This window comes from Octopus bimaculoides, chromosome 4, assembly GCF_001194135.2.
Source record: "Octopus bimaculoides isolate UCB-OBI-ISO-001 chromosome 4, ASM119413v2, whole genome shotgun sequence".
Classification (NCBI taxonomy): domain Eukaryota; kingdom Metazoa; phylum Mollusca; class Cephalopoda; order Octopoda; family Octopodidae; genus Octopus; species Octopus bimaculoides.
Window position 1 is genome coordinate 25,357,521 of NC_068984.1, and position 8,692 is coordinate 25,366,212.

At 35.1% G+C, this 8,692-nt stretch overlaps 1 protein-coding gene across 20 annotated transcripts in view; it reads right to left on the reverse strand.

The window, feature by feature from the left end:
* Positions 1-8,692, reverse strand: part of LOC106881120 (rap guanine nucleotide exchange factor 6) — a 453,933-nt gene that overhangs the window by 162,193 nt on the left and 283,048 nt on the right. Inside the window, exon 1 of one of the 20 annotated variants that reach the window (XM_052966979.1) lies at positions 3,427-3,449. The exons of the other annotated variants lie outside the window; for them this stretch is intronic. The gene's annotated coding sequence lies outside the window, so the exon portion shown is untranslated. Of the gene's footprint in view, positions 1-3,426; positions 3,450-8,692 lie in introns of those variants that run through there. 20 annotated transcript variants of the gene reach the window in all.

Below are 8,692 nucleotides of genomic sequence, written 5' to 3' on the forward strand. Positions count from 1 at the left end.
GGGGGGGGGGGGTCCATGGTAGTATTTTAGGGGTTAATGAAAAAACTTTGCTTTAGATGTATTTATTGTAAGAAACAACTAGATTTCTTTCTCTAACACTTAAAACAGTCCAACATGTTTCCAGCCACTGAAATGTTTTCTCAGAGAGCACTATTGCAAACATACACAAGTGAATGAGTGAGAAACAAAATAGGAATTTTGAAAGAAGTTTCTATAAAACTAGTTTTTAAACATGAAATGGCTATGGGGGTCCACCAAAGCAAAATAGTAATCAAAGCAGTCTACAGGTAAAAAAAAAATGGTTGAGAACCACTGACATAGACTATGAGGCTTTGAAAAAGTAAAGGCATGGGTACACTGGACTGTTGCCAAGAGTGGGTTAGGGCTCACAAGTCTCAGTGCCCAGTTATGATCTATGTATGCTGTCAATAAATACTATAGGACACAGTGCCTTTGTTTACCCAGGGGCCTATAATGTTGCTATAATAAGATAGCCCTGGACACTGCACTTTCCTGTCTGACTAAATGGTAAAAACAAAAGAAAATTGATACTCCCAGTTTGGAGTTGAGCAATGATTCACATTAAGCTGTTAAAGTGTAATTTTATTTGAGGCAACAATTCATAAGAATAAGCAACAAAACGCTATCACAATAAAAACTGATGTAACATTAAAATTAAAATAAAAATAACAACAAATTTTTGAACTCTCAGAATCTTTTGTAATTCCAGCTTCTTTTCAGACAGATTAATGATGTTATTGAGACCAGATTAGAAGTCATTCAGATTCCTCTCTAAATATAGATCTAGTATCATCGTTTTTGTCATCAATACATGCTGATTCCTCTCAGAAACAAAGAAAAGACTTGTGTACTTAGAACCATTTCTCAGTTTAGTTTAACTTAAAAGTTTAAAAACAAAATTAAAAGAAATATTGTATAATCTTGTTGCTTATAAAGATATACCTCAAGTTCAAATCTGTATTGAAGTCTTTGAGTTGCTTGCAGATGTATAATGACTGATTTCTTATCAACACTCGTTAAAGAATTAATCAAGAGTTAATCCTCTTAAAAATTCTAAGCTGCTTGTAAAATGTGCAGTAGTAATCAAATATTCTGGAAATATCTGCAACCTTTATGAAGTTTAACGTCTGTCGTTATTCTTTCCTCCATGCATGTAAGAGAGGGGAGATTGTGCACATATGCAAGTGCAGTGATAGTTAGTTGAACATATTTTTGTCAAGAAAAGAAAAAAAACATTCAGTGCATGACATTAAATTGATTTCTTTTAGAGTCGCCTATTTAATAATCATTCTTGATTGGTTACTGCTTCACTTTCCAATAGGAAATAGTATATGCATAGTATAAATTGTGCATCTTTTTTTGATAAAAGCATTTATTTTCAGATAGTGGAGACAGTAACAAGATATTGTAACATATATTTTTTAAAATGCATTACAAAAGCCATATAATTTTCGTTACATCTATTCTTGGAGTAAATTTCCTTTTTATATAAAAAAAATGAACTATACAGAAATAATAGCTGATTGAATGGGAAAACTAATACATAGGTTTTAATGAATTTCTTAACACAATTCATGCTCATACTAGTTTATTTATCTATATATAATTTAATTTCAATACTGGTTCTACGTTTGTGAGTGACAGAACAATTGAAAGATAAAATAATTGGTTCTCTAACAAACTATTCTAACATTATAGCACTTATAAAATAAATATCAACCAAGTAACAGATTGGGAACCATAAACATTTTCCTTTGAGACTGGCATCACTCACAACGTTTTCAGTATGTAATCCATTCAAATTTGCTAATTCTTGTGCGTGAGAGAGAGAGAGAGAGAGAGAGAGAGAGAGAGAGAACATATTGCTGTGCATCTGCCAGTATATAAAATACAACCACATTTTACCCTCTCTCTCCAATAATCCTGTGCCTCATAAGGCAAGCCACGACCTAACCAAGCACTACTACACAACGCACTTGAAAACTGCGCTCTCCCCCCACTACCGCACCGAAAGAAATATATCGAAGAAAGAAAAAGGAGGTGTCTTGTATGGAAAACAAAGCAAGAAACTTGCACGTAGATATTTTTCAATAGATTTTACTGCAGTCAGAAATATTTCGCGCTGCAAAGTGCATTTTACCTGCTGAGTTAAAACGTTAATTTAGTAATACAGATCGACTAAAATGGAAAAAAAGAAAACTGCGTAAAAAAAACACAAATCTAAGGGAACAATTGTTCTTATAAGGGAAGTAACTCTTTCTTTACTGGCGGCCTTGACAATTGATAAAATATTTCACTAACAAACTTTTTCAAGTACAGGTTGACTTTACATACTACACAAACATGATCCTGTAATTTAATCTGATAATCAGTAAGTGAAAACCAAGAAGTGTTAGTTAATTAAAGTCTGTGTGTGGGGGTCCCTTGTATATCAAGTAGGAGAATATTGGGGATGGGGGATTCCTCGTATATTAAGCAGTTCTTTTTCACTCAACAATTTAAGCTGTTGCTACATAAAAGAAACGTAAATAAATATTAGCATGTTCCATTTAGAACCATGCTAACGCGAAAACCACAAAAAGTGTGTGCCTGTGTGTATATGCAAGCATAAGCAAACTTTTATCCGTGTGTGTTTGTATGCAGGTAAGTATGTTTTAAGTTTACGTATATTTAGCTTCTGAATGCCCAGCAGGAGTAGAATTCTTATTTTAGGCACAGATCACAAGCACGATAGCTAATGCATGAGGCATGAAAAGGGTGTTATTCTCTATGCACATGCACACATGTATGGAAAAAGTAATGGGATCCAAGAAAAGTATTTGATGGGTATACATTCTATTGCACAACAACATAAGCTTTTGCATTGTTGCAGCTTTTGTAGAAGAAAAGGGTTTTCTTAGGCTTGGTCTTTGATGCAGAATGTTTTTTCTTCTTTTCCAACGCCTACACAAAGGCAAAGGGATGATTTTCTTTTTAGAAATTATATTGAAGATTTAATGGATCTTGGTGAGAGTAACTTCCAAGAAATTCATTGAGAAATTGCAGAGTAATATCAGAGAAAGGCACAAGAAGTCATGTTTATCAGTTATTTCAAAGGAGATAAAACATATTCACATCATTTTGACCAGAATATTTCCTAAGGATAGTAGAAAAATGAATGAGAATATTGAAACCATGTATTAATAACATAAGCTCTGGCTCAACATTAGTCTGTGTGTTTTTGTTTGATTCTTAGATGAGTTTAATGCTCTCCATCTATTTGTGCCTTGATATCATGTACACACATATTCATATGTGTTGGGCACTTTTTCTAGAGTAGTCTGTGTGCATGCACATGTGTGTGTATGTAGGAGGATGCGTCTGTTACAGAGTGAAATTAGAGAAAAATAATATATTTTGACTTACATGAAGATTTCTAAATGTTCTTACTTACCTAGAAATAAAAGAAAAATAAAGTTTAAAATATTTTTTTACACAAACATCAAATTAAAAGATAAGAGAAAAACTATTTTATATATTATAAAAACTCGTTATTTTTTTATAGAATCAAATGATTCAGTGATAAAGCACACAATTAGTCGTTTGTTGAAGCAGTATCATAATTAGTAGAATTTTCTACTTTCAGTCAAGTAGAACTCGTCTGCTCACTGGATACTGAAAATGAAGAGAGAATTCTGTTTTTATTTTATTTGATATCCAACTGGGAAAGTGAATTTGAAAGAAAAACTCAAATTTCGTGTTAAAATTATCAATTAACTCCTGAAATTATTTGTATTTGAAAGATTAAAAAAAAAATAATAAAAGTTTACAACAAAATAGGTATGGCTACATGGAAAGAAGTTTGCTTCCCAACCATATGGTTCTAAGTTCAGGCCCACTGTGTAGCACCCACTATAGCCCTGGGCCAACAAAAGACTAATGAGTGTATTCAGTCAGCAGAAACTGAAAGATGCCTACCATATGTGTATGTATATCTTCGTGTATGTCTCCCTGCCACTGCTTGACAACCAGTGTTGGCTTATTTACATCCTCATAACCTAGCAGTTCAGCAAAACAGACCTATAAAGTAAGTACCAGGCTTAAAAAAAGAAAGTACTGGGATTGATTCATTCTACCGAAGCCCTTCAAGGTGGTACCCTAGCATTTCTGTAGTCCAATGACTGAAATAAGTAAAAGATAAAAAACAGAAAAAGGAAGTCTGTCCTTTTAGACAGCCTTGGGGTACAGTGGGATTGTACTTAGTTATTTCTGGTAGTCTTAAGCAGAGAAGATATCTACCACTGGACAGGATGATAGTTTAACACGGATAACTTTCCCCAAATAGATAATAAATTGATTCAAATTGAATTAATTATCAAGTCCAAAAACAAATCATTTGCATGCTGTACTCATTCAGCTTTAATCTAATATAAAAGTTAATTGCTTATAGGGTCATTATGTACATATATCTGGATTAGCCTTTAGACAAATTTCTGGTTCCACTTGAATACATTCACTTCCTTGCCACACACTGCTTTCAACCAGACTTCCAAAAATAGATTTTTTCTATACCCATCTCTGTGTCTCTTTCTCTCATATACATGTGTACATATACGCACGTGTATGTGTGTGTGTGTAAGTTTGGTTTTGCAAATAGAAGACACAGAACCCAATCCATAAAACAGAATTAATATATTTTTCTTATTAGTCAAAACACCACAGTAATGACTCCAGGGTCTAGAGTTTCATACTTAGCAAAGTTTGAAAAATTGGCATGGAACTTAGGACCTTGACTTCCTAAGCATCATCATCACTCATCAATTTTCACCCAATTTCCTATGCTGGATTAGACTGGACAGATCATCACAGTCTGGGTCAGTTCTTATTCACAGTTACTGCTCTACTCAATAGGTCAACGAACCACTTATATATTCCATTTTTGGCATGGATTCTCTGGTTAGGTGTCTTTATTATCACCAGCCACTTCACAGCATGTACTGGATGCATTTTATCAGGGCACCAGCACTAATGAGGTGGTTTTGTCCTTGGCAAGACTAAAGAGTTCTCTCTGCCCTATGTTGTCATGCACCATCACTATCACTGCAAGCAGATAGAAGAGAAAGTGATGAAAGAGCATCAGAATGAGAGAGTGATAAAGTGTAATCAAAAGATAACCAGAGGGAAAAGAATGGGAAGATGATACTGGAAAGAAATTAGTAGGAGTGTGATACAAGATAATTGTTAAGGAGATTGAATAGAAACAGCATTAGTGTGTGATAAAGGAAGACAGAGTGATAGCAAAGAGAGAGTACTGAGAGAGACAGCCAGACAGATGGATGGATATGACCAATGAGGTTTGGGGGGGAATGGTAGGGAGCAATGAAGTTGGATGTTGCTGAGTGGGAGTGATGGATGTCAGTAACGAAAGATGGGAAGTGATGGTGAGGGAGAGAGTAATGACCAGCAATAAAGTAGGGGTTATAGTGAGGGATTGAATATGGAAAGATCAAATATGATACCACTCCTCTCCTCACACAAGTAGTCTGATGGGAGAAGGAGAAAGCAATAGCAAGGGAGATATATCAATAGGATAGGGGTGGGTGGTAGATGAAAGTAATGAAGAAAAGGGTAGAGTGGTGTATAGACATGTAATATGATCATAGATATTACACATCCGAATCTTCATCACCACCACCATTAGTTTCAGTCACTGGTCTGCATTCATGCTGGATTTTAGTCATTCATTTCAGTCTGATACCTATTTTATTAATTTACATTCATTGAATTACATAGTTTTTCAGTGCACCAAACTTCAGCCACAAAATATTGGTCAACCGAGGCTGCAGTAGAAGGTACTAGCTTAAAGTGCTGTCTAATGGGATCAAACCTGGAAGCGCATGGTTACAAAAGAAACTCCTTCATGATGGAGTCCATATCTGCCCAGCCTTGTCACATCCTGTGTCACGTTGAATATCCCCGAGAACTACGTTAAGGGTACACGTGTCTGTGGAGTGCTCAGCCACTTGCATGTTAATTTCACGAGCAGGCTGTTCCATTGATCGGATCAACTGGAACCCTCAACGTCGTAAGCGACAGAGTGCCAACAACATAACATGAGCATAAAAATAAAACAACTATGCTGTTTTAGTAGCTGTTTTACTTATGGGTATATTTAGGGTAACAATTCCAAATGTACAAATTTTGCCGTCAGTTCTAGTTTTGAAGATACTGCATACCCTTTTTTAATAAGTTGACATATTCACTGATGCACTGAAATTAAGACTCCAACTGAACCTTACATTTCAGTGCCTTAGAAGTTAAGTTATTCTTTGGGTGTATTGTGGTAGTGACTAAAAAAAATTAAAACATTCAGTTTTGATTAACTAATAATGCTCAGCTATTCTTCTACTGAATTTATCCCTAATGACACTTTTCTCCTTACTAAAATCATTAAGCTTTTTAAAAAGATCTAAATGCCTGTGAAAGCAAGGGACCTTGACATTCATATTAAAGCAAAGCTTATTAGAAGTGAAGAGCAAGTGTTCGTGGTTGCCAAAGGGAATTTTTGACAAATAGTATGGGGGGAGGGATGCTGAAAAGTTCTTGCCCTTAAGGGTATTGTAAAAGGCCTGGTTGGAGGCCCAACCTTCAAACTTCTTTTACAGTGCTTAGAAAAACTGAAGGACTGCTGCAATAAGTGTGTGAATCAGAGATGGGAATATAGATCAACTAAAATAAAATAACTGATCCTCCTGTATTTTCTTTTATTTCCAATATTTCCAAAGCCAGGAACTTTTCAGCAACCCCTCTCTCTTCTGCACAAGCATGTGTGTGTGTGTGATTTTTCAGCACCAATGCACCAACTCAGTGCTGTCAAATGACTACGAAATGTGTGGAGTTTTGTAAGTTCTTTTATCTAAAAGTCATCAAAAATCCCTGCTTTAAGTTTTTCGTGTTTTGTCAAGAGAATTTATTGCATCAGAAGCCAAAAGTAGACACCAACTCTGTACAATTCCGTTCCTCCAAGTTTTGGGGCTAAAATAAATTGATTTAGTAATATATGGTTTATTCTAATAGGAAATGAATTAACAGCATTAATTGGAGTTGATAGGACAAAACTAGTGTGATATTTACCAAATAATATCAAAAATAGATGTATATGCTAAAAGCATCAATATGTGTGCTGGCTAGTGTAATATAAAAACATGGCTGCAGTTCAATGATGGAAACAAGATACACACACACACACACACACATATATATATATATATATATATATATATATATATATATATATATATATACATGCGCATGCATAAACAATTTCAGCATTTAACAGGTTTGCCTAAAATATACTTAATTTCTATGCCTTAATGAAAAGAAATTGAAAAATTCTTTAGATTTTAGAATCAACATAATGAGAATTACAGGTTTCAAAGAGTCCAGTTTGCAACATGTTACCAGGGGTTCACAACTACAGAATAAAACTGAAACATTTCACTGTTTATTTCAAATGGCTTGTTCTGGTTGATCTATACTTGTAGCCTTCACATGCTCCCCAAGACTATTGAAGTTGAAGTGTTTGTTGTTCTTGAACAACTGCAAGGAAACATGCTGAGAAAGGTTTCCAAAGTTGATGTTTTGGAGAAGGACAAAGGGTAATCATTAGTGAGAGTAGCAAGAGTTGGCACAATGTGGGTGCCAAGAGAAGAGCATAGTGAAATGTGTGCCCAAGGGAGGTGACACAAGAACAGCCAGTGCATTATAAAGCTGATGTTCTAGAAGACTAGACATAGAAATGAGAGCAGCTGGATGTTGACATAACAGGAGTGCCTAGAAGTAGAGAGAGACACAAGTGAAATAGGTGTGCTGAGGTGAAGGTGTATGTAGGTGACATAAGACCAACTAGCACCAAGAGGCAGAGGTCACACGAGTAGCTTGGGGAGGGGGGAGTGAACATAGTACGGAGGCAAGAATGTCTGTTGAGCAGAGGTTGGAGTTGCTCTATGTCAATCATGCTGTAAAAATTGAAACACTATGACTATAGTTTTAGTTTTCATACAGACATTAAAAAAACGTTAGTTACATCCCTATTATTCTTTTCTACTCTAGGCACAAGGCCCGAAAATTTGGGGGAGAGAGGCCAGTCTATTAGATCGACCTCAGTACGCAACTGATACTTAATTCATCGACCCCGAATGGATGAAAGGCAAAGTCGACGTAAAAACAGACGAAATACCGCTAAGCATTTCGCCCGGCGTGCTTTCGTTTCTGCCAGCTCGCCGCCTTAGAAATGTGACTATTATTATATTTGTAAGGACCCCTTCTATGCCCACATTTATCAAGAGGAATACAGACTGCTTTAAATTAATTTTGAAAGTAATCAAATGCTTAGAGAGAGATTTAATAAAATGCATAACCTCTTCAAAATGAAGCTTGTGTTTAAACCAAAATTAAAAACAAAGCTCCTAACATAAAATATGAAAGATAGTTCTAATTTAAATATGGACATTTTAAAAAGAAATGGTTAGGTATCGAATAACAAAAAGGGGAAATTCAATCGTGCGACAGTATCGTTTCCGAAATATTTATTTCCCCCCCAAAAATTTAGTATATTCGGAATCTACATGTTATAACGTATATTCAAGAAAATTTCATTTTAAAAATACCCATTTTTTCTGAAAGTTATAAT